Here is a 26,729-nt window from a genome sequence, read left to right as displayed (position 1 = left end):
CCTGAAGGTCCCCACAATACAAAAGCTTCATGGCCTTCTTTCTCGGCCTCACCCAAATGTCGAGAATAGCCAAGAAGGTCAATCATGCAGACATAGTGGTATGTTTTGGGAATGATACAATGATCTCGAGTCATAGATTCAAAGTATCGACGCCCTTCTTCCACAAAACCTGCATGAGTGCAAGCAAAAATAATGCCAATGCATGTGATATCATCAGCCTTTACCCTAGAATGTAGCATCTGATGAAAGAGTTGGAGAGCTTCTTTGTTTTAGGCCTAAAGTCCCTGGCAACCTACTAATCTTATCATGAGAATGAATGATACCATTGCTTTACCCCTCCAGTTTTGTAAATTAAGGAGTTTGAGGACCACATTCAATGGTGGAAGTTGTTTCCAGAGAGGGATGGCATGTGTCTCATGATGTCTCTCAGTGCAGTGTTGAAGAAAATGATGATGACGACCATAATGAAACTGTTCCAGTGACTTTTCTTTACCCTCTTTCTCCTACTGTGAGATGAGAGGCACTGGGGTGATTGTTGGGATCACAATAGGAAGCACACTTTTCATTCTGAGCCTTATATTTTCTTTGGTAAAATGGAAAATGTTGAGACAAGATGTTTTCCCTAAGGTGGATGAGAAGAGAAAATTGAATCCAGCCATTGAACCAACCCCTGTAAATGAGTGAAAGAGTTGGAGAGCTTCTTTGTTTTAGGCCTAAAGTCCCTGGCAACTTGCTAATCTTATCAGGAGAATGAATGATACCATTGCTTTACCACTTTAGTTTTGGGAAATAAGGAGTTCGAGGACCACATTCAATGGTGGAAGTTGTTTCTAGAGAGGGATGGCACGTTTCTCATGATGTCTCTAAGTGCAGTGTTCAAGAAAATGATGATGAGGACCATAATGAAATTGTTGGGCCTTATATTTTCTTTGGTAAAATGGAAAATGTTGAGACAAGAGGTTTTCCCTAAGGTGGACGAGAAGAGAAAATTTAATTCAGCCATTGAACCAACCCCTATAAACGAGTGAAATATTAAATTGTTGATGTACATGCAATCAACGATTGGATGAGAAGATAGGCATGCACATGAAACTTATTCCGTATCGGGAAAATGAGAAAAAAACCAATATTTGGGCAATATGTAAGATATAACCCATGTAAATGAGTGAAATATTAAATTGTTGATGTACAGGCAATCAACGATTGGATGAGAAGACAAGCATGCACAGGAAACTTATTCCATATCAGGAAAATGAGAGAAAAAACAATTGAGAGCCATAACATATTTCCTTGTCTCGTCAAAGTAGCTGAGATGTTGACTCGGAGCATTGGTTCCCAATGAGAAAACAACCCAAAAACATGAACTGTGCCTAGCATACATACCGACCAATGCAATGGAGATATTTTGTTCTCAGTTAATCTGGAAATAGGATTTGGGCCAAAGGTAGATGGAGATGTGAAGCGCTGAACAGACCTAGGTGAGCCAAGGATACAAAAAAACTTGCTTTTGAGAAATGAAGATTGTTTTCTCGATGAGCTCTAGCTGATTGTACAATAGGAGAAGAGTTCCCTTAAGTAGAAAGACTAGCTTGCATGAGAATATAATCTTTTATGCATTCAGCTACATCTTGGAATTGTCCACCTATTGTATTTCAAATGTAAATTCTTATTTAAAATTTAAAATTTAAATTCTTATTATCAGAACTAAACTCAAGCACAAACCAAACCAGTGGGAATTTCAAATCTGAAACACTGGTTAAACTTGAAGGTTTTTGTAACAATTTAGTGACATTTTTATCATTTTAACAAAAGTGTTGATGATTTTTGGCTATATTTAACTAGCAAATCATGCAGTAACAAACAATTTGTCCATCAAATTCCATATATAGTTTCCCCTTTTTGTGAATTTCAACAAATTTTGGGACACTATAATGTACTCTGTTTTGAGAATTTAGAATGATAATGTTTTTAAACCAAATACAACAGAGAATTCTATTGCAGAATGTTAATGTTTTAATGTTTTTAAACCAGGTTGCCCTGAAGGTGAGCACGGTTGAGGGTGGAGGGATTTTGAGCAACTATTTGATTTTAGTTTGGATTGGATGTGAAAGGAAACTATTTCACTGCCTGGGAATTTAATGATTGCCCTAAGCAACTGTAGCTATCCAGTTTCAGTTCCCCCATCAAATTAAATCCTTGGATTATGTGAAGGAGGAAAACAAATTTCATCCAGTGAACGCTACTATGTCGTAAATTAGGGTTCCCTGAAAGCACAATTTGCCCCCGGCTTCTTTAATTTGCTACGCATTCCAGAAACACTGCCATGGTGACCAAGCACTTCACATACATGATGTTTGTTTCAGTATGCCTCATTCTAATGTCCACCCAGCCTGCGAAAGGCACCTATTTCACTGCCTGGGAATCCCAAGGTGAAAGGCAGCTATTTCACTGCCTGGGAATCGCGAGGTGAGCCAAGCCGAGGGTGCAGGAATTTTGAGCAAATACAATGAAGAAACAAGAGTGGTGGGAAGGAGAGGAGTTCATTAACATTTCATGGTATTTTATTTTAGTTTATCCAATGAAAGATTGAAGAGCATTTAAAAATGAACCAGATGAATGAACCTACCTCTCTCTGTCGCCTGGTGATGGGGAGCTTGGTTTGTTGCCTGTCTGTCGCCTGGGTGGTGAACTGCAGAGCGCGGGATGGAATTTTCCCTCGGAGTCAATTGGTGAGCTGGTGAGCTGCAGAGCGCGGGTATGGAAATGCAAAGTGCGGGTATGGAAATTCTGCGCCGAGTCAAATTGGTGAGGGGAGCTGCAGAGCCCGTGGTTTGGAGAAAATTCGAGTTGAAATGAGAATTAACTCAAAGCGGCAAGAATCTGGCGGAATCCGGTAATTCTGTCAGACAAGATCATATCACCATTTAATGTGGAATGGTGGCGGAGGGTGGCGGCACTAGCGAAAGGTGGTGGAGGGCGGGGGAATCGCCGATGGCCGGAGCCAGACATTTTTCCGAGCAGAGACAGAAACCGGGCAATTCCTCTGCCTTGTTAGACTACTCCTTAAAAAAATTGCCACCGAAAATGGATGATTTGAATTTATTTACGGGGTTTGAGTGTTAGAAAGAGACCAGAGGGGAAACATTAACTTCATAATTAATTCAACGAACACCAGCGCCTACTGAACTCGACAAGATTTATAAAACTTTTTGGGCACGACATTGGATGGATTATTAAAGGAGACCGTGACAGAGATTGGGGGGTGGGGGGCATTTTGAGATGGGGCGGCGCTACCTGTAATTGAAATAAGATCCGCGACAACGAAGCATTGATAAATTCAATGGGATTTATATTTATCGCATGTGGAAAAATAATCAAATCCAAGGGCATCCAATGGCACGAATCTCAATAAAAGTCAATGATTTATGTGATATCGAGGGGCAATTTTTTCCAAACCAGCTTCAGCGAGATCTACGAACATGATTCAATCCGAGATTACCCTCCTCGTTCCTAGAAAATTCCAAGAGGTGCTCTCACAAGTGGTTAATGATTTTCAAAAACCGTGTTTGGTTCTACATGGGACCCGCACCCACTTTGTTTAATTTTGGGATCCAAATATTTATAATTTATTTGTGTATGTTATATATTGGAGATGGGATTTAGAAAATCCGAAAATAACTGGTGGTTTTGTTTTATAAATAAATAAATAGTTAATGTTTTATTTTATTTGTAAATCTGTTAAAAAGGGAAGAATTAATTTTCATAACTATCTCTAAAACCAGCCTTTTGAAATTGATTATGAGAGTTGAAGAGTTATGACTAGTCTCTGGGAATAAAAGTGACGTAGAAATATATTTTTACGCGTAGAGAGTCTAGTTTTTATGATTGATATTGTAATAAAAAATTACCTCTGGAACCAAAGAATACACAACAGTTTTGATTCTAATTTTGGAGTTAGTTTCACTCCTGTTTTCTTTGTTGTGTTTGAGTTTGTTTATTAATAATTTTCCTTTACTAGTGTGGGTATAATGAGGTTGTTATCATCTTTTTATTTAGTAGATTTAATAATGTTGTCTCCTTAGTAGAAAGTATAGAAAATCTTATTTACAGAAGCTTTAAAGGACGTTGTACCCTCTGGGAAATTCATCCACATTGTCTCTGTTAAATCTATCAAGAGCATACATATGAAAACATAAACAAAACTAATGAACAAAAATAAGAGAAGTCTGATTCTCAATCCATGAGTTGAACTCTCATTGGTATCTCATATTCATAGGAGCAATGAATATACTATTATATAGCCGACATATTTCTACTCTTATTGGAATCTCATATCTTCACAAGAGAAATGAATATATTATTATATAGCCGACATATTTCTAATTTGATTATCCATTATCTGACTAATTTATTATCCCTAATAATTTGTTGAATGATAACTCAGAACACAAAATTTGCTCACTAATTTGTCAACAATTACATAGCTTATTTTAAGCATTATCCTCAACACTCCCCCTTAATGCTTAATGGGGTGATTCCAAGCATATCCCTCATGTATTCTAACTTCCCTTTAGATAGTGCTTTGGTAAATATATCTGCAAGCTATTCATTTCTTGTACAAAACTTTATTTCAATTTCTCCTTTTGCCACATAGTCTCTTATGAAATGATATTTGATATCAATGTGTTTGGTGTGAATATGAAACATTGGATTTTTAGTTATGGCAATGGTAGTCAAGTTATCATAATAAATAGTTGTGGAATATTTTGGTTCTTGTTTTAGATCTAACAATACTTTCTTCAACCAAATTGTTTCACATATTGTTGTTGCTGCTGCAATATACTCTGCCTCTGTAGAAGACAATGAAATAGTTGGTTGCTTCTTTGAACACCATAATACTACACCTGATCCAAGGTTGAATACATAACATGAAGTGTTTTCTCTATCATCAAAAGATCCAACCCAGTCACTATTTGTATAACCAACCAACACAAAATTATTTGATGAAGTATACCAAATTCCATAATTTCTTGTTCCATAGACATACCTCAAAATTCTTTTTACTCCTCCAAAATGAATCTTAGTTGGACTTTGCATGAATCTGGAAATCAAGCTTACTACATGCATAATATCAGGCCTAGTGGTAGTAAGATACAAAAGGCTTCCTACCAGACTCCTATATGTTTGATCATCTATGTTTTCAGCTCCATTTTCTAAAGAAAATTTTTCATTTGTATTCATGGGTGTGCTCATGGGTTTACAATTTCCCATTTTCCATTTTTAAAGAAGATTTGAAACATATTTTTCTTGTGAAATAAAAATTCCATCATTCATCTGTCTCACTTCTATGCTAAGAAAATAATGGAGCAAACCCAAATTAGTCATTTCAAATTCAATCATCATAGCCTCCCTGAACTCTTCCACTAACAAATTACTTGAAGATGTGTATATCAAGTCATCTACATATAAGCACACAATTATTATATCATTACCATTTGACTTGATATATAATGTGTTTTCATTTTCACTTCTATTAAACCCTTTTTCAAAAAATAAGTGTCAATTCTACTGTACCATGCTCTTGGAGCTTGTTTAAGCCCATAAAGAGCCTTTTTCAGTTTGTAGACTTTGTGTTCATTTCCTGCTTCTTCGAATCCTTGGGGCTGGTGAACATATACATCTTCTTTCAACTCACCATTTAGAAAGGTTGATTTAACATCAAATTGATAAACTAACCATTCATATTGTGTTGCCAATGCCAAAATAGTGTTGATTGTATCAAATCTTGTAACATGAGGATATGTTTCATTGTAGTCAATACCTAGTTTTTGAGCATATCCCTTTGCTACTAACCTTGCTTTGTGCCTTTGTATTGATCCATCAACTACATACTTGGTTTTATACAACCATTTCACCCCAATGACTTCTTTTTCGGTAGGAGGATCCACAAGTTCCCATGTTTCATTATTTTTAATCGATGTCATCTCTTCACCCATCGTTTTGCACCAAACTAATTCTTTTACTGCATTTTCAAAACATCTTGGCTCTGCTTTAATCTGAGACATCAAAGCAAAATTGGTATAACCATAAATTTCATTTAATGATTTTTGTCTTTTTCCAAGGAGGACTTGGACTTGAAACAGGACATGAAGTAGTAGAAGATGATGGAGTGGATGTGGCCTCTGAAGTATTTTGATTACTGGATGGATTTTTAGAAACAAAAGATTCATCTTCTTGTACAACAATACATGGAGTTTGTTGCTGCACATCATGATTCCACTGTCATTCTTCTTTCTCATCAAATAAAACATCACAACTAATCATTAATTTTTCAGTTTCTGGATTGTACGATCTATAACCTTTGGTTTCCCAACAATATCCAATAAAAATGCATTTCACACTTTTATCATCAATCTTTCTTCTCTTTTCAGTAGGAACATGAGCATAAGCAATGCAACTAAAGACTCTTAAATGAGAAATATCTGGTTTTCATCCACACCATGCTTCATAGGGGGTAATATTTTGCACACTTCTTGTTGGGCATTTATTAAGAAAGTAAACAGATGTAGCTATAGCTTCAACCCAAAAAATGTTTGGAAGGTTTTTACGTTTTATCATGCTCCTAGCCATCTCAACAATTGTTCTATTCTTATGTTCAACAATGCCATTCTGTTGGGGAGTATAACTAGATGTCAATTGCCTTTGAATGCCATCATTTTACAATAAGAATTAAACTTATTAGAAGTGAATTCTCCCCCTCTATCTGTGCGTAATGTTTTTAAACAATAACCACTTTGCTTTTCCACAAGAGCTTTAAATTGTTGAAATATGACAAATGCATCAGATTTTTCTTTAAAGAAATATACCCATGTTATTTTACTAAAATCATCCACAAAAATAATGAAGTACTTATTTTTGTTGAGAGACAAGGTAGGACCACATATATCTGCATGTAATAGTTCCAATGGTTTATTTTCTCTCCATGATTTTCCTACTAGAAATGAATCTTTATGTTGCCTACCAAGAACAAGCCCTTCACAGACTTTATCAATAGAACCAATAAGCGGTAACCCTTTGACCATTTTCTTGTTATATAACGATTTCAAGCCTTTCATATTCAAATGTCCATTCCTTATGTGCCATAGCCAGGAACTATCATCATCAACAACATTTAATGTCTTACTTTTTTCACAAGGGAGATTGAAAGCAAAAATTCTGTTTTGCAACATATTAGTCTTAGCAATAATTTTATTGTGATCATTTTAATCATAGATTATGCATTGCTTGTCCTTGAAAACAATTAAATATCCATTTTCAAGGAGATACCCCACACTCAAAAAATTATGTGCTAGACCAGGAACATATAAAACATCATTAATGTGCCTTGGTTTTCCTTGTTTTGTCTTCACAGCAATTGTTCCCTTACCTTTAGCTTCAACTGGCTTGTCATCTCCCAATAATACATCAGATTTTGTAGATTCATCTATCTCTACAAATCCATCTTTGTTTCCTATCATGTGATTGCTGCAACCACTATCCAAAAGCCACACCTCTTTGGAAACATTATTAGTTGAATCAGAAGCCAAGAATAAAGTGCCAACCTCTTCTTTTTCTTTAGAAAAATTAGCTTGTTGTTTTTGTTTTTTCCAACAATTTCTTTCATAATGGCCAAATCTTTTACAATAAAAACACCGAACTTGGGATTTATTAAATCTTTTACCTCCATCACTATCATAATTACCTCCTCCTTTGTTGTATGCAGAAAAAACTCTTCCTTGACCTCTGCCTCCTCTGTATGTTTGTCCTCTTCCTCTTCCTCTTCCAAAAGTGTTCTGACTTTCCTCATGAGAGGAACCACTTTTGTCTTTGAAAATATTTCCTCTTGCTTGAAAATCTTGCTCAATAGACTTTTCAGAAGATCTATTGATTCTTTGCTCATGAGATCGAAGAGACCCCATTAGCTCATTCACATACAACTGAATTAGATCCTTAGACTCCTCAATAGCAACAACAACCCCATCAAATTTTGCAGGCAAACTTCTTAAAATCTTCTCAACAATTTTTTGATCTTTTAAATCTTCTCCATAAGACCTAATTTCATTCATTATACCCATAAATCAAATGAGAAAATCTTGAATAGACTCAGAGTTTTTCATGCACAAAGTTTCAAATTCTCTTCTTAAGGACTGAAACTTAACAATTTTTGCCCTATCAGTACCTTGATATGCTTGCTGCAAAGTGTAGGAATTTACAGGGTAAGTTCCTCAGAAAGAACACCAAAAGGACACCGCTCACAACTAGATCTCAAATCAATACACCAGTATTTTTGACGTGGTTAAAACCCTCAAAGTGCAAGGAGGGAAACAGTCCACGGCCTGTCCCAACGTGGGTACTACAGGCAATTTATTAATCAAAGAATGAAAATTTACATAAGCTTCTCTCATGCACGGATTACCCGAACAATGACCCTCCATGCGCTTTAAATAGAACTCATGGACCAATCGCACTTCAAGAACATGGTCATGAATGATCTTTCTGATGAAGTGCATGTGTAGTTCAATGTGTTTGCTGCGCTGATGCTGGATTGGATCTTTGCATAGCTGAATGGCACTTTGATTATCACACCAAAGTGTGGTTGGATGCTGCTGCTCAAAGCCAAATTCTGATAGGATCTGACGAAGCCACAGGGCTTCCTTACTAGCTTCCACGGCACCACGATACTCTGCTTCTGCTGACGAAAGAGAAATGGCAGCTTGTTTCTTACAAGCCCATGTAATAGGTCCTGAACCAAGAGTGAAGACATAACCGGCAGTAGACTTCCGATCATCAGGGTCACCAGCCCAATCAGAATCAGTGAAACCAACTAACAGAGGGGCTGCTTTGGCACTGTAATGAATCCCAAACTGTACTGTACCTCGAACATAACGAAGTATTCTTTTAGCTGCTTTCCAATGACTTTCACGGGGGTTTTGCATAAAACGAGCAACAAGGCCAACAACAAAGGAAAGATCAGGATGAGTATGGGTTAAATACAAGAGTTTTCCGACAAGTTGACGGTATAAGGTAGCATCAACTTCAGGAGAAGTACAAGAGACTGAAAGTTTGACTCCAGACTGAAAGGGAGAAGGGGCTGGCTTACAGTCTTCCATGTGAAAATGACGAAGAATATCACAAGCATACTTGGACTGGGAAAGGAAAATACCCTCCTGGGATTGCAAGACTTGAAGACCGAGAAAATAGTGTAAGTGTCCTAAGTCTGTCATTTCAAATTTCTTTTTAAGGCTGGACTTCACATGGTTTATAAGGTTGGGATCACTACCAGTAAGAATAAGATCATCAACATAAAGAACAAGGATGATAAGAGAGTTGCCCACTTTCTTGGTGTAGACAGTATTGTCAGAATGACACCTAGAAAAGCCAGATTCTAAAAGAAAGCTATCCATTTTGGCATACCAAGCCCGAGGAGCATGCTTGAGGCCATAAAGGGATTTCTTAAGTCGACAAACAAGGCTGGAGTCTGTTTGTATGAAGCCAATGGGTTGTTCCATATAGATTTCTTCCTGCAAGTCCCCATGCAAGAAGGCAAATTTAACATCCATCTGATGGACTTCCCATTTTAAAGAGGCAGCAAGGGAAAGAACAAGGCGGATAGAGTTCATTTTGGCAACAGGGGAGAAGGTTTTAGTGTAGTCAATGCCTTCAACCTGTGAAAAGCCCTTAGCAACGAGACGAGCTTTATGTTTATCAACTTTCCCATCTGGTCCATACTTGGTTCTGTAAACCCATTTACATCTAACAAGTTTGCGTCGCTTTGGTAGAGGAACAAGATCCCATGTATCATTTGTCAACAATGAATGATATTCTTCATTCATAGCTGCTTCCCAATGTGGATGGCCTGAAGTTTCTGCAAAAGTGTCAGGATCATGATTTACTGGAGCTTGAGCCAGTAAAGAAGAGGCTCTTTCAAACTGAGAACGTGTACGTCGCTGATCTGTAGGATCACCGGCAAGATCACCTGCTGCATCCCGAGTAGCACAGACCCATCGTGGAAGTTGAGGATCCTGAGAAGGTGGGGGAGGATTATCATCCTCGCTTTCATCATCTGAAGAAGAAATGTTTTCAAAAATAGAAGAGATAGGAAGAGGTGGCACATCCGCTGGACTAGGCTCGCAGGCCGATTTATTTTCATCAAACTTTACATCTCTTCTAATGATAACATTTTTGGACTTAAATGGAATAAGTCTATAACCTTTTACATCTTCAGAATATCCAAAAAAAGTACATTTCTCACTCTTAGGTTCTAAAGCTTTATGCTTTTCATCTGGAATATGGGCCCATGCTTCACTTCCAAACACACGAAAGTGACTTACATCTGGTTTAATGGAACTCCAAGCTTCTTCTGGAGTGATATTCTCTAGAACCTTAGTAGGAGTGCGATTGATTATATAATTTGCACAATTAATTGCTTCGGCCCAAAAACTAAGACTGAGTCCTTTAGATTGCAGCATACAATTAGCCATTTCCTTTAAGGTGCGATTTTTCCTTTCAGCTACACCATTTTGTTGTGGAGTGTATGGAACAGTATGTTGCATTTGAATTCCATTTTCGGTGCAAAAGTTGATGAATGTGTTTTTAACATATTCTCCACCATTATCAGTTCTTAGCTTAAGAATTTGATGTCCAGATTGTTTTTCAACAAAGGCTTTGAAGGCCAAAAAGGTGTTAAATACTTCGCTCTTGAGTTTTAAGAAGTATACCCAAGTGCGTCTGGAGAAATCATCAATGAAAGTTAAGAAGTATTTGCAGCCAGAGAATGAAGCAACAGGAAGAGGACCACATAAATCACTGTGCACAAGCTGTAAAGGGGCTGAGGCGTGCCAAGAGGCACGTTTGTCAAAACTGTCCCGATGATGTTTTCCGAGTACACATCCGGAACAAACACCATCTCTGCAAGATACCATAGGAAGACCTGTCACCATATTTTCTTTACATAGATGCTGAAGGGAGCGATAGTTTAAGTGACCAAATCGCTCATGCCAAAGTTTGCTCACTTCATCATTATGAGCAATAAATACTGAGGGAAGATTTGATGACCCAAAGTTGTGAAACTTATACAACCTTTTGGAATCATCAGCAAGACTAGTAGCTAGAATCTGTTTAGGATCTTTTAGATCCTTGATTACAACATCATGAGGTGAAAATTCAACAATTTTACCTTCACCTGAATGAGTTATCTGATAGACAGATAGAAGGTTGCAGGATAAGGTTGGAACACATAATACATCATTAAACTGACCATTGTCTAGATGAACATTTCCAGTCCCTACAACATTAAGAGATCTATCATCACCAACATATATATTTTTGGTGTTACAATCATTTAAAGAAGAAAACATGGCTTGGTTTTTGGCCATGTGACAAGAGGCTCCAGAATCAATGAGCCACTCATGAGAATGAGAAGAAGAAGAAGATACATTTAATGCATAACCAGACTGAGATGATTGACAATGACATGCAGAAAGTGCCATTCCGGAAGTTGAAGTTGAAGTAGGCTCCACATGGATGTTATGTTTCTTCATTGCGGCTTCCAAGGCTTCCATCTTCTTAAAGCATTTAGATTCTAAGTGGCCATCTCGATTACAAAAGTTACAATGTCTATCAGTCTTCTTCCATTTGTTTTTATTGGTCTTATCATTTTGCTGAAATGATCTTTCATTTTGAGGCTGAGATGGTTTAGGACCATTCTTTTGAGGATATGACTTCTTAGGATTCTTTGAATTTGGTTGCTGCTGGGCGGCTAACGCTTTCGTGGAAGAGTTTCCAAGATTAAGAAGACCAAGGTGTAAGAGTTTTTCTTGTTCTCTTATTAAGGAATCACAAAAGGAGTCAAAGGAAGGGGCCTTGTAGTCTTTTCCTTGACAAATGAAAGCTTCCCTTGTAGAATGGAAAGTGGAAACAAATACAGAGTAGGCTGGTCCCAACTTAGTAAGGATGGAATAAATAAGGTTACCATCTTCTTTCTTAACTTTAACACCTTCCAAGAGATATCTAAGGGTCTTGAATTTGGACAAGAAATCTTCAATGCAAGAAAAATTATTAGGATCCAAAGTAAGCAGCTCATTTTCAAGTTGATGGGCTCTAATTTCATTTTTAATCCCAAAAACTTTAGCGAGTTTTTCTAATGCTTCATGAGGAGTCTCAAGGTCTGCAATGTGGAATCTAAGATCAGGAGAAATAGACATCCCTATCAAACCACGTGCTTGATCTTGTCTATTTTCCCATTTTGCAACCTTGTCTTCATCTTTTGGTTTCTTCTCTTGGTCTGTGGCTATTCTAAAGAGACCTTTACTTCTAAATAAATCTTCCATGTAGGCTACCCATTGGAAGTAGTTAGTGCTGTCAAGAATGACTTGGCATGGACTTTCCATTTTTTAAAAAAAACTGAAGCTAAAGATGCTGAAAGTAAGTGTTCCAATGGATAGATCTCGAAAAAATAGGCGGTTTAAAAAAAAACGGCTCTGAAAAAGGCTTCCGGATGAAGAAGTTATGGCTTTTTGAAAAAAAATTGTTGAAGTTGCCGGCAAAGTGCGTGAATGTGCGGGAATGAAAAAATCCGCCCCCACAAAATGGAGACTTGAACCCAAGACCTCTACTCTCTTAAAATAGCTTTGAACCAATTGATCTATACAAAAAATTTGAGAGAGAGAGAGAGAGGGGGGGGGCCTTGGTTTGCGTGCTTGCCTTGAGAAAGCTCTTTTTCCCTACAAAACACAAAACCCAACACGAATATGCAAAGAAAAACGAACCTTGCAGCTCGATGTTAGCTTTAGCCAAAAAACTAGAAATTTTTAAAAAAAATCTCAAAGTTAGCTTTAGCCGAAAAACTAAATATTTTTCTCAATGTTTCTGATTTTCCGAGATCACACTAAGGTGCAGGGAAAAGAGCATACGCATGAGAAAAATCCTTCCTTTCTGTTTCTGATTTGCCCAGATCACACAGAGTCGCAGGGCAAAGAGCATACGCAGAAATGAAAGGTATAGATCCGGTTAAAAAAAAGGGCTAAATAAACCGAAACCGAAATAAGCAGAGAGAAAATAACAGTAAACTGCAAAAAAAAACACTTTATACCTCCCGATCTGAAAAATGACGCAGCTAGGGCTACCGGAAACCTTTTCGCGTGAAACGAAAGGGGTTCCTCACTGGAACAGATGCTCCGAACGCAACAGAGCAGTCCTCTCAGCCCGAAAGCAGTCAGAAACAGCAGATCTAGGAAACGACAGCCGCATGCAGTTCTACCGGCTTCAGATTTGGATCACCAACGGACGCGGCCCTCAAATAGCTCTAATACCATGTAGGAATTTACAGGGTAAGTTCATCAAAAATAACACCAAAAGGACACCGCTCACAACCAGATCTCAAATCAATACACCAGTATTTTTGACGTGGTTAAAACCCTCAAAGTGCAAGGAGGGAAACAGTCCACGGCCTGTCCCAACGTGGGTACTACAGGCAATTTATTAATCAAAGAATGAAAATTTACATAAGCTTCTCTCATGCACGGATTACCCGAACAATGACCCTCCATGCGCTTTAAATAGAACTCATGGACCAATCGGGTGTCAAGCCACGGATCAAGTGTCGGTAATACCGAGGTGAGAGTGAACCGTCGGATCACTACATATCGTGACCGTCGGATTATAAGTTACAAAATGTACAACGGTAAAGAAACACACTTTACCTAACTCTAACCTAACTCTATACTAGACCAAGTTGAACTTAACTATATCCTATGTGTCGGAATATCCTAACACAAAGCATCCCAAGCCTCCTTTGATTTTGATACTCCAATTAGTCTTGGTAAAATAGAATCCTGCAGTGCTTTCAGGATTAGGACGATAGCCTTTGAATCTTTCTTACAATTTTCCTTTAGATATTTTCTTTGGTCTTAAGTCTAGCGGGCAAGTGTTTGAGCATCTCGTTCTGTATGTCCATTCTCTACGAAATCCCACAAATCTTGTGAGAGAAACAATGTTTTGATCTTAATGGGCCAAAAACAAAATTTCTCACCTTTAAAAAATGGTATTTGTGGCTGAGAAATATTCATATTATTGGCCATTGCTGCTAACTGCTTAGCACTCCCACCAATAACTTGAATCTGCACATGCTTCACAAAATCATGAAAACTCTTGTGAATGGCTTTCAAAAACTTTTGAAACCTCCTGCCAACAACACACACTTTACATATAAATCAAATCTCTTAACCTAGCTCTGATACCATGTTAAATCTATCAAGAGCATACATATGAAAACATAAACAAAACTAATGAACAAAAATAAGAGAAGTTTTATTCTCAATCCATGAGCTGAACTCTCATTGGAATCTCATATCTTCATAGGAGCAATAAATACATTATTATATAGCCGACATATTTCTAATTTGATTATCCATTATCTAACTAATTTACTGTCCCTAATAATTTGTTGAATGATAACTAACTACATCTATTAATTTGTTGCCCTAATTATGATAACTTAGAACACAAAATTTGTTGGCTAATTTGTCAACAATTACATAGCTTATTTTAAGCATTATCCTCAACAGTCTAACTCTTCCATTGTTCGAATGGAAAAGTTTAGATCAAGATTCTTAAGTGCTTGATTTAAAATTTGTATTCTGTTTTTCCTCAAACCACTTCTTTAATCCCAGATCCTACAACCCTCCAAGTTTTCTTGCCATTTTGTTTTGGAAAGCTAGAGTTTTAGAATTAAAATCTTTGTTTCAAGCCCTCCTGACCTATCCTTCCGACCACTGATTTTAATATTTTTTCATCATTAGTTCCCTTACAATTAAGAATTGTTTATGAGAAACAACACACTTTTCCATTAACTTTGGAAAAAATCACTACCGCATATCAAAATTTTTAACACTGAGCAAAACATTTATTTTGCACATTGCAAAATCACTTCCCAATAAGAAAAATATGAACTATAGTGGGTAAAAGATTGTTATTTTTAACAACTATGTTGACTTTCCTATAAAATCTGTGACATTTTCATCAATGAAGATGTAATCCAAATCGCCTTTCATATTTCTTTTTTAAGCAGTATAATCAAATCCCTCACTTTTATATCAATTAACACATTATCCCAAAAAAATGTTTTCGCATTTTTTATTTGTTTACTACACTCCAATTTATGTTAATGATTTCCAAAACAAACAAGGAGGGTAGCCAAGCAACAAGTCAATCTATATTAATGGTTTCTAAACAAACAAGGAGGGTTTCCAAGTAGCAAGTCCCTACCAATGAAAAATGTCTTGCGGGAACGGTTCGGGTAGATTCAGTATAGTCTAGGTTGGAGTTCGAGCAGATTCACCAGCAAAGGATGGAGTAGAGAAAATAGCACCAAAAACTCCCCATGAGCATACAAAGTTGAATTGGGTAGGTCCTGATCTCATATCAAAGGCGCCTTTCATTAAGGAAGGGAAAAGGAGGGTTAAAAAACATTCACTCGTACCAGCAAAGGGGCATCTAAAAAGTGGATAGAGATATTTATATATGTAATTATTTATTTCTTGAAACCAGATGAAAAAGGAAGGTCTTTGATATATGGCCTTCAAAGTAACATAATGCACTTACCTCCTTGGACAGAATGGCTTGATATTGGCCAACCCTGCCTTCTCTTCAACCTGTCTTGGGCGAATAAACTTAACTTACTGATAATATATAACCAAGCTATTGTAAACCTAGTTCTTTTATTATTCTACTTGTGGAGACACCACCTTAACTTTGGCGCCTAATCCCAACCAACCTTCAGAAAATAAACTTGATCTCTCTTGGGATGGCCATCTATGTGGAAATGAAATGCCATTGCAACCCATTATGGTCAATGTGTTGTTTCAGTATTTAGAAATGGACTCCCTTGCTCTGCCAATTGTCTACAGAGTGATGTTTTTATAGATCTGATATGAAAATATAGCTCTGATACCACTTGTTATGCTCTTAACCTGCAAAACGATACCCAAATACAAAATATGCGAAGAGAAGATACCGAGAACATAGAACAGCAATGATTTTATTATTCAAAGAGTAATGTTCACTTGCCTCTTCGAGGGGCAACCTCCGATAGAGCAGAGCTCGATTACAAAATAAGACACGATACTCCTTGCAGGGAGTCTCTATCCTTTATATATGACTCATACATGCAATACCACGGATCAATACCGTGGGTTTTATTAATACCATCTATCTAATACTACGGCCCATTTGCAACTAACTGTGGTCCCATCATTAATTGCGGGTTAACCACTTACAATTATTAATATGGGCTTTATTGACTCTTGACTATGATGTGATCCCATTACATAAATAAGGGGGTTAGGGTGGGACCCTAACATGCCCTCCCCCTTAAGACTAGCCTTGTCCTCAAGGCTGAAGCTACGGAAACTGCTGAAGAATAGTGGCTGGTTCCCAAGTTGCATCTTCCAGAGAGGTTTTTTTCCATTTGACGAGGACTTCCTTAATCATGTGGTCACGCAGTTGCTTGTCTCGTGTGTCTAGGACCTGTTCGGGTTGAAGCCAGATGGACCCTTCTTCGTCCAATTCAGGTAGACTGACCTGAATTCTGCAATTGTTCCCAATCACTTTCTTAAGGCATGAGACATGGAAAACTGGATGGATTTTTGCAGTAGGTGGCAAGGCCAACTTGTAAGCCACTTCTCCAATGCGCTGAAGTACTTGATATGGTCCGTAGAATTTGGGAGATAGTTTCTGACAACCCTTGTCTTTGAGTGATGTTTGCTTATATGGTTGTAGCCGTAAAAAGCCCTGATCCCCTTCTTGAAATTGCCGCTCTGAGCGATGCTGGTCTACCTGTTGCTTCATGCGGTTCTGAGCTTAATGAAGATTCTCTCTAAGATGGGCGAGCATGGTTGCGCGGTGTTGTAGGAGTTGATCCACTGCTTGTACTTTTGAGCACCCCTTGAGATACGAAGTAGGTGAAGGCGGGAGTTGACCATATACTGCTTCATAGGGAGTCATTTTGGTGGTGGCATGATAGTTGGTGTTATACCACCATTCAGCCAGAGGTAACCACTGTACCCAAAGGTGTTGCTTTTCTGAAGTGAAACACCTAAGGTAGGCTTCTAGACATTTGTTGACGGCTTTGGTTTGACCATCCGTTTGCGGATGATAGGAAGTTGAGTTTTAGTTGAGTGCCTTGTATCCTGAAGAGTTCCTGCCAAAGATTACTGGTGAAGATTGGGTCGCGGTCGGACACAATAGAAGTGGGCATGCCATGCAATTTGAAATCTGATCCATGAAAGATTGAGCGACCAAAGTTGGTGTAAACGGGTGGGGTAGGGCGCAGAAATGAGCATACTTCGACAGTCAGTCCACAACCACCATGATGACTGACTTGTTCCCTGACTTTGGAAGACATGTAATGAAATCCATAGAAACCTTCGTCCAAATTGATGCCGGAATGGGCAATGGTTGTAATGTGCCTGGTGTGTTGACGGTTTCCCCTTTGTGGCGTTGACAGACATCGCATTCTGCTACGAAAGTAAGGATTTCCTTTTTCATTCCTGTCCAAAAAAATGATCTTCTGGTGCGAGCATACGTCTTCTGAAAGTCTGAATGTCCTGCAATGGGAGATGAGTGCAATTCTGGCAAAATGCGACTTTTGAGGGTGGATGTTGGTGATATTACGACTCTGTCCCGGTAGCGAAGAATATCATCCTGCCACGAGTAGCCCTTGGTGGAATTTGGATCTACCTGCAATTGAGAAATGAGTTGGGAGAGCCCGGGGTGTGAAAACCATTCCCTGCGAGCCTCTTCAATCCATTCTGGAATGGGGAGGGAAATTGCTAGCAAAGTACTTTCCTCCTCAAATTGGCGAGATAATGCATCTGCTAAACTATTGTCTTTCCATTTCTTGTAAATGATCTCATAATCATATCCCAGCATTTTGGCGAGCCATTTATTTTGTTGTGGGGAGGATAGGCATTGCTCCAAAAAACATTTAAGACTGTGATGATATGTGCGGATTTGGAAATGTCGCCCCAATAAGTAAGGTCGTCAGGTCTCGACTGCATGTAAGATGGCCATCATTTCCTTCTCGTAGGTAGATTGGCCCAGATTCCTCCCACTTAGTTGTTGGCTTGTGAAGGCCAAAGGTCACCCTTCCTGCATTAAGACCACCCCAATACCTGTACCTAAAGCATCACATTCAATGACAAAAGATTTGGTGAAGTCAGGTAGTGCTAAGACTGGAGTGGAACACATGGCATTTTTTAGAGCTGTAAAGGCCTATTGTGCTTCCTCATTCCAGAAGAATGAATTTTTCTTTAGGAGTTGGGTAAGGGGCTTCACTATGCGACCATAGTTGCGGACAAATTTACGATAATAGCCTGTGAGACCCAGAAATCCTCTCAATCTCTTCAAGGTCTTAGGTTGAGGCCATTCCTGCATTTCCTGGATCTTTTTGGGGTCCACCTTGACACCTTCACGCCCCACAATGTGGCCCAAATACACAACTTCTGCCATGCCAAACGAACACTTGGACATCTTGACAAATAATTTATGCTTGCGGAGCAGTTGCAAGAGTAGATCTACATGCTGAAGATGTGCGGCCCAAGTGCAACTATAGATGAGGATGTCATCGAAGAAGACAAGGACAAATTTCTTGAGATATGGTTTGAGAATGTGGTTCATAAGGTTCTGAAAAGTAGAGGGGGCATTACAAAGACCAAATGGCATGACCAGGAGCTCATAATGGCCTTCATGAGTTCTAAAAGCAGTCTTGGGAATGCCAACTTCCTTCATGCGAATTTGGTGGTAGCCTGAGCGAAGATCCAGCTTACTGAAGAATTGAGCCCCATTGAGTTCATCCAGTAAATCGTCAACCACCGGGATGGGAAATTTATCTTTGACTGTCAACTTATTGAGGGCCCTAAAGTCGGGACACATCCACCACTCCCCATCTTTCTTGAGCACCATGACCACTAGGGATGAATAAGGACTAATGCTGGGACAAATGACACCTGCTTCCAAAAGTTCCTTGATTATTTTTTCTATTTCATTCTTTTGGGTGAACGGATATCTGTATGGGCACACATTTGGGGGTTGGGCCCCTGGAACCAAGGTGATGCTATGATCATGTTCCCCTCGCGAGGGTGGAAGCTCATGAGGCTTGTCAAAGATCGGCAGATGATTATTTAAAATATGTTGCATCTCAGGATGAATTGGCAGAGGCTTGGTTTCGACTACCTGGATGGCATTAAATTGAGCTACAACTCCATGATTGCCCTTTTTTAACAATTTTTCCATCCTATGTGAGCTGATGATAGAGGGGGCTCCCGCCTGGAGTCCACGGAGGGTATGTGTGTAGTTGTTTTGCTTAAAACTCATATATAACTCCTGGAAATCCATTGTGATTGGCCCAAGAGTGCGGAGCCATTCAGCGCCGAGGACAATGTTGCAACCCCCCATGTGTATGGAAAACATGTGGGTTTTCAACTGATAATCCCCCATTTGAAGTTTGACATTTTCACAGCGGCCTTCACATTTCATTGTGCCTCCATCCGCAATTTGGACTTGGAAGTTAGAAACTGCTCGTACAAAACAATGCACTGCTTCTGCGACTTTTTGATGGATGAAATTATGTGTACTTCCACTATCAATCAAGACTACTACTGGGCGATGTTTAATAAAACCTCTGATTTTGAGAGTTTGAGGGGAAGAAATCCCTGCCAAAGCATGCAACGAAATAACTGGTTCGTCAGAGACATTGTCCTTTTGGTTGTCTTCTTCTAGCGGCTCATGTTCCTCAAGTGGTGGATCTTCCTCTATTGAGTTGTAGTCAGTGGCATCAATTTGAAAAAATTTGGGCTCCTTGCATTTATGACCTGGGGAGTATTTTTCATCACAGTAGTAACATAGGCCTTGCTTTCTTCTTTCAGCCATTTCCGCAGGTGACACCTTTTGGACCTTAAGTGTTTGAGTCATGTTGTGAGCTTTTGGGGGGCGAACTTTAGCGAAGAAATTTGGGCGACTGTATTGGGCTGCTAATGCACGTTCCACGTTACGAGCTACCTTGCAAGCCTCCGTCCATGTGGGAGGGTGGTGCAGTAGGACTTGGGCTTTGATAGCTTCTTTAAGACCGCTAATAAAACATTCCGTGTAGAACACATCTGAGAGACCCCAAGTGCGGAAGGCTAAGGCTTCAAAAGCTGTAATATATTCATCCACTGTACCAGTATGTCGGAGCTTAGTAAGACGACCCAAAAAAGAAGATTCCTGGTCAAAGCGGTCTTGAAGAGCTTTTGTGAATTTGGGCCAAGTACTAAAAGGTCCATTGCAACGTTGATGCAATTCCCACCATTTCCACCTTTCATTGCCCAAGTACATGCTCCCCACCATAAGCTGAGTCTCATCATCGAAGATGCGATTCAGATTGAAATACTGCTCCATTTGGGCTATCCATGCCGATGGGTGAGAACCGTCAAATTTATGCATATCCAACTTGGGACGTCGCTGACAGGGTTGTTGGTGGGTGTGCCAGACGTGAGGAGAGTGGCTAGACTCACCCTCATTGTGTCCATTGCCATTATACACCTCCTCGTGGGCTAGCTCCTTGCCCTTCTGGATCATGCCCTCGACCAGGCTATTTAGTCGGTTAAGCTGAACGTGGACGGTTTGCATGGGTTCTTCAAGTTTGTCCATCCTTTCATTGGCCATCGCTTGAGCTCTAGTTTCTACCATACACCAACCTGAATTTTTTGGAAAGTTGGGACCGCCTAAAAAATTTTAACTAAGAATTGAATGGTACCACAGTGCTCAGCTCGTCGTCCTGATTCTGATGGGCTAGATCACCAATAAGTGCCCCGGAAGATCTCAGACTTTTTTTTTTTTGAAAACTCCTAATGGAGTTTTACTCCTTCCTTATCAATACTGCAGTTGCCAATTCCTCAAAATGTCAATGCGGCCAAAAGTCCTGCGAAAATTATACCTCAGTATAGGAACCCTTCACAACGATTCTGATCTGGTGGATCTGAGATATCTGAATGGCGGATCGGATAGCTCTGGGTGGCGGAACAGACTGCTACTACGGATCTGATGGATCTAATAGATCAGAATGGCTAATCTGCGAACTTGAGACTGCGGGACTGATGTCTGCTGCTGCTGCACCCCTTTGCACAAGCGGATCTGGAAGAGATGATGTGTGATCCCCTGATAGAAAAGGGAACTATGGTCTTGAGGAGTGTCAGGTGCTACAGATCGCAATATACATAAGGGTCTGGCAGTAGTACTCAGCCCAATGTTTCAGGGCTCTAACTAAGGAGGATCGACCGTACCCTTAGCCGTACAACCCGACTACCCTATCGTACAGGCGAGTAATCTCTCCGAGTGCTGTTCTCGGTGTACTGTAGCCGTAAGACGGCCAACGGTTTATCTATGGCGAGGTTTCAAGGGAGCCTAGGGGGCTTCCGATATACCCACAGGGTACGTGGAAGACAGCTCGTGCGCGGTTCTGTCTAATGCGCTACTACTCGAAGGGGTACCCACAGGGGTTACAAGGGAGTCCAACAGACGTGACCACCTCTTGTATTTCCTGCGTGCATGCCTCCCCAAATCTGCAGGTTTATGCGCTCAACGACAGATCCCGTGGTTTAAAGACGCCGGAACACGTCTCTAGCCAAAAAAGTTTTTTGCTAAGAAATGGAGATCCCACCAACCTTGGAAAGTGCTCTGATACCACTTGTTATAGATCTGATATGAAAATATAGCTCTGATACCACTTGTTATGCTCTTAACCTGCAAAACGATACCCAAATACAAAATATGCGAAGAGAAGATACCCAAAACACAGAACAACAATGATTTTATTATTCAGAGAGTAATGTTCACTTGCCTCTTCGAGGGGGCAACCTCCGATAGAGCAGAGCTCGATTAAAAAATAAGACACGATACTCCTCGTAGGGAGTATCTATCCTTTATATATGACTCATACATGCAATACCACAGATCAATACCGTGGGTTTTATTAATACCATCTATCTAATACTACGGCCCATTTGCAGCTAATTGTGGTCCCGTCATTAATTGCGGGTTAACCACTTACAATTATTAATATGGGCTTTATTGACTCTTGACTATGACGTGATCCCATTATATAAATAAGGGGGTTAGGGTGGGACCCTAACAGATGCTGAACTCAAATATAGAGAAAAATCAAATTACAATATGTGGTGTGTAGCAAAACTTACTGTGCCAAATCCAGTCTTATAGAAGGCTATGAACCATGCATGTTACCTAACATAGGGATTACATATAGTTTTCTTATGTCTTCTACTGCTCTGATCAGAAGCCATGGGAAATAAAATAAAGAGCAGTGTTATTGCTCCACTCAGCGAGCACATAGATGATGCAATTCGCTTGGATGTAAATGGTCAACTTTCCAAACATGTTGATCTACTTAAAATGAAGAGGTTTGTACATGATATAGACAACCAATTCCAAGACCAAGAAAAAAGGCTTCCAGACACAATGAAAGATCGCTTTCAAAGAATACAAGGAGCAACCATACCTGTTACGAACCAAACTTCAGGTTCATAGGTTCGTGGATTACCTCTGCCTAGATGTAGCTAGAGCTCTAGCTAACTGGAAGCTTGGAGTTACTGTCTGTTCTCTATGTTATGAAGTACAACTCTTTATGATATGAGTACCTAACCTTTGTAGATTAGCTAGTGTAAGAAGTGTTTCCATATAAGCCGAAAATGCAAATGTGATATGAGTATGTAACCTTTAGTGATTGGCTAGGATAAGTACAACCATATCTATTATTATACTTATGTGATAGAAGCTAAGCTAAGGGTTAGATGTTACCTATGATTTAAGTGATTACCTACGATAAGTGATTCCATATAAGCTGACCTATATTGTATGAGCATAGGGTTATTTGACCTTACTTGTTATGCATATACTTATGTGAATAGTATGAGCTATAGAGTCCAAGATGGGCTAATGAAGTGGGTATTACTATGGATATGTATTAGTATTACTACTGTTGTAATCATTAGAACTGTTATCTACCACTTGTATTTATATATAGAGGATGCCATTTTCATCCTTTATACCCATAGATATGGTCATACATCTTAAACATTTACCCTATAAAAGAAAAAGGGTATATATGATACACCTAATCCACATATTTCTACATAAGATATGGAAACAACATATAATAGTAATGTAATGGTTACATGACTAATGCAATGGATACACTCTACCATAAGTGATACATGGGTTTACTACTCTATATATGTCAAGTTTGTTCACTAGGAGGAAGTGATTACTCGTAAAAATATGAACTCATATGAGTTAAGGAGAATCAAGTGCAGTACTAGTATGACCGAAACTACGAACAATCTATAAGCATTACAATACATGACCTATTAGCTTCTTGTGACCAAGTTCATGACTAGTATCATTCCAATCTTATGCTTATAGTAATACGAGCTTAGTTCTAATCCCTATCATAACTAACTTGTATATAATGATTATGCTTATACAATATACATGACCAATAAGAAATGGGATAATAAGAACCATCGACTAATCAAAGTTTCTGAGTAAGTCTAGGCTTAGGCATGAACCTTAATCATAGAGGTATGAGCTTACGTATTGTCCATATCAGATTATGTGTCAATGTTGTAATTTGGGTTACAATTACCCAGTTTCCCATTTCAGAGTTTCAAGATAGCTCAGAAAATCAAGTTAGAGCTTGCAAGTAGCAATGTTTAGGAGGAGATTGTGTTGTATACCCATATCAAGATGAAGAAATTTTTTCTTATTCTAGATGATCTGTGTAGAAGACTCAATATGAAATAATTGGCCGTGGACTTTGACAAAAGTAGAAAAATAGTATTTTCTACGTGCAACGAAGATTTGATTGCAAAAATAAATCCAGAAAAGTCATTGCAAATACAGTCCATGTCGTCTTGGAAGTGATGATCTCCATCCTTATCATCCCCATCTCGTCAAATGAGTCCCTTTCGTGTTATTAGAGAAGATCAAGCTCACATTCTCGACGGCCAATGCCATGTGAGTTTCCTAGATAATAGGGGATGCTTAAATTAGACCCAAGGCAGTTCCACTGGATCCTTCGTTTGTGGGGTTCGATGATTTTTATGGCACCCTCACTAGTAACTACAACTTCACTTCCAAAGGGAATTCCCTTATCTAGGGTCATATATATCCATACGAAGACCTTCTCAACTACATCGCTCGAATTATTCATCAGGTACGTCTCATTGTGCTTCTTCCTAACACAAAATACTACTACAGATGTGGAGACTAATCCTTATCTACCATAAGTGAAGAGCATGAGTTTCTCACAGCACCATCTCTAGGCCCAAATAATTATCTTACTCTAATAACATTTATTGATGATTTGGGCCTCACATACAATTCATCTAGCACATATGATCATCTTGTTGAAAATGATTCGAGCATGATTCTTATGGTTGGAGATTTGGTCTATGCAAACAACTACCTAACCACAGGCAAAAAAGGAACCATACTATGAATGTGATTTTCCAAAAACTCGTATCAGAGAGACATACCAACCTTGCTAGGATGCATGGGATAGATTTATTGTTAAGCTTTGGTATGTTCTATGCTTAAGATTAATTTACTGCAAAATTCTTTATTAGCCCAATATCAATTTCTAGATTAGAAATCACATCATCATGATAATAAAATGCAGATAGAACATAAACATAAATAGTAGAAGACAAGCCAAGACAAGAGGACACAAGATGTGGCACCAACCAGGGACAAAGCCCAATGTGGGGAACCCTTGATCAATTCTTCTTATATTCTGCAATAGCTCAACAGAGAGAGAGATAGTACAAATATACAAATATGAGATTTTATGAGTACATCATTATGACAGTATTCAATCATTAAGATTGTTGTATCATATCCTTATGAAACATTCCTTCGATTGCTAACTGCTCCAGCAATTCTGGTTAGGGCACAATATGTAGCCCTAAACTCCCTTGACTGTGATGAATTGTTGATCTAATAGGGGAACCTGAAGTAGTAATAAACTTCCCTCATAATATCCAAACAGTCCTAAGAGAGCAACAATATATACGAGCACCCAATCTGCATATGAAACTAGCCCTACATAGATATGATCTAAGTCTGGGGGCAGACTTCTTCAACACACAACCTCACCTTATGACAACGACTCTCATTCCTTCTAGGTAGTCTTTCACTCATACCTGGAACAACCACTAGCACTGTGCTTTCACCTACAACAACCTGACCATGATAAGGTCCCTCTAGCTGTAGCTAGGGTCTCTCCTTTCTTGGCTGTGGATTAGTGACTACCTTTGGTGGCATGTCCGACTTCTCTTCACAATGTCTAAGCCTCCTTTTGACTATGTCTAGGGCTGACTTTTACTGCAGCTTAGGGTCTCCTTTTTGGTTGTGTTTTATGGTCTCTTTTAGCTGCATTTTAGGGCTCTCTTGACAATAGATTAGGGCCTCCATTTAAGTGCGGATTAAGGCTCCTCTTGACCTGTGTCTAGGGAACCTTTGGACTATGGATAAGAGCCTCTCTTCACTACAGCTTGATATCCTTTAGGAAAACATGTAGGGCTTCTCCTTAGGACTGTGTATTAGGCCTTCCCTAGTGTTGTGTATGATGCCTCCTTGACTGCGTATAGTTCTCCTCTTAAATGTGGCCAGATCCTTCTCTTAACCTGCAGCTAGGTCTCCTTCCTTTAGGACTACGGCTAGGGCTCTTTCCTTTAGTACTACAGCTAGGGCTCTCCCTCTAGACCTCTCTTTCCACAAAAAACCTAAATAAGTGGAGAGATATCATAGGAGATGAGTGTGTGCCAAATGAATTGAAGACTGTTCTATTTATAATGCAATGTTGAGGTTTAGATGGTGTAATTTACTTGCTGGCTGACCTTGACAAATTGTCAAATAATACAAATAAATTCATATCTCCATAAATATATGTTGGAATCAGGTGATCTTTAGATCAATTCTACACCTCTCGAAGAGAGGAATCCAAGAAAAATATTAGCTTCCATAGATAAGATGACCCACATGGAGTTTGGCCCTAGTTTCAAATTTTATCATTTATGGAGCCATTGTTTTCACGCATATCAATGATGATTCTAGGAGGAAATCGTCATATATAACCTCAAGCGGGGGACCTCACATTTGCATCATATAGCACCCGGTTTGCAGTTGCCTCTTAACAGACTCGATCCAGCAATAGCATGTATTATTCTTTCAATGCTGGAGGGGTACACTTTCTCATGCTTGCAGTGTATATATATTTCAATAAATCCAGTGAACAATATGGTTGGCTCAAGCAAGATCTTGAAAATTTAAACCGTGAACTGACTCCTTGGTTGATTGCATCATGGCATTCTCCTTTGTATAATAGTTACAGTAACCATTATCAAGAATTTGAGTGTATGAGACAACAAGTGGAAGACATCCTATACAAATATGGTGTAGACTTCATGTTCAAAGGCCATGTACATGAATATGAGAGGATGAACGAATTTTATAACTATCTCCTAAACCCATGTGGTGTAGTGTATATCACAGTAGGATATGGTGGAAACATTGAGAAACTTGCAACAATGCATGCAGACGAACCTAGAAATTGTCCAATAAAAATACATAACCAATGA

The 26,729-nt window shown here is 39.0% G+C and overlaps 1 pseudogene; it reads left to right on the top strand.

Moving 5' to 3' along the window:
* Window positions 1-56: 56 nt before the first annotated feature.
* On the top strand, window positions 57-26,729 carry LOC149257755 (purple acid phosphatase 23 pseudogene; annotated as a pseudogene).

Source organism: Pinus tabuliformis, chromosome 6, assembly GCF_031772625.1.
Source record: "Pinus tabuliformis cultivar Carrire ecotype Pingquan chromosome 6, CPIR1, whole genome shotgun sequence".
Classification (NCBI taxonomy): Eukaryota; Viridiplantae; Streptophyta; class Pinopsida; order Pinales; family Pinaceae; genus Pinus; species Pinus tabuliformis.
This window is presented reverse-complemented; position numbering and strand designations above follow the sequence as displayed.